A 753-nucleotide genomic window follows, 5' to 3' on the forward strand; every position below is an offset into this window, starting at 1 on the left:
TTCATGCATAATTTTTATAACATCAATGCTCATTTGGAATTGCTCATTTGGAAAATAATGGCTCACTATGTTATACAGATCATTCAAATGTTGACACATTTCATTATATAATATCCAAAAAAATCGCATTTGTTAATATCACTACTGGCCTCATCAGAAAATTCTTCTAAGGACTGGGAAGCTGCCATGGTTATGTGGCAAATACAAGTGGTCCACACTGCTAATTTTTGCTTTAAAGCACAAATGTTTTCATGAACAATAAATACTGTTCATTGTCCTCTTTAAGTGACAGACTTACATTGTTAATTTTCAAAATGTCTGCCAAATTCTCAAGTCTGAATAATCATAGTTTGTCTTTCAGTATTTGATTTCAAGCAAAATGGTGTTCATGAAAATAATTACTAGTTAAACAACTATAAAAGTGCTTTTCCAGTGGGGAAGGGAGTGTCCATGATGTTGGCCACACTGTCTATGTCTCTTGGCCAAGTTTAGAGTGGTAGCTTTTATTCATATACTTCAACAGGAATTCTATTTTGGCCTGAATCATCCAGAAGAGCCATAGAAATAATGTCAAATTTAGTGAAACCTAGGGTTATATTGTTATGGACTAAAATATATGTTATTTGGTCTTCATCCTGAGTTCCTGGCACAGAGCTCTTAAAATCTTTTTTATTTTCCTGAGCGACGGGGGTGACAGGAACATCTTTTGTTTTAATATTTGGCATTAGTCCTTAGTTCCTGAGACAACAGCGT

The sequence above is a fragment of the Pan paniscus genome, chromosome 17 (assembly GCF_029289425.2).
Source record: "Pan paniscus chromosome 17, NHGRI_mPanPan1-v2.0_pri, whole genome shotgun sequence".
NCBI lineage: Eukaryota > Metazoa > Chordata > Mammalia > Primates > Hominidae > Pan > Pan paniscus.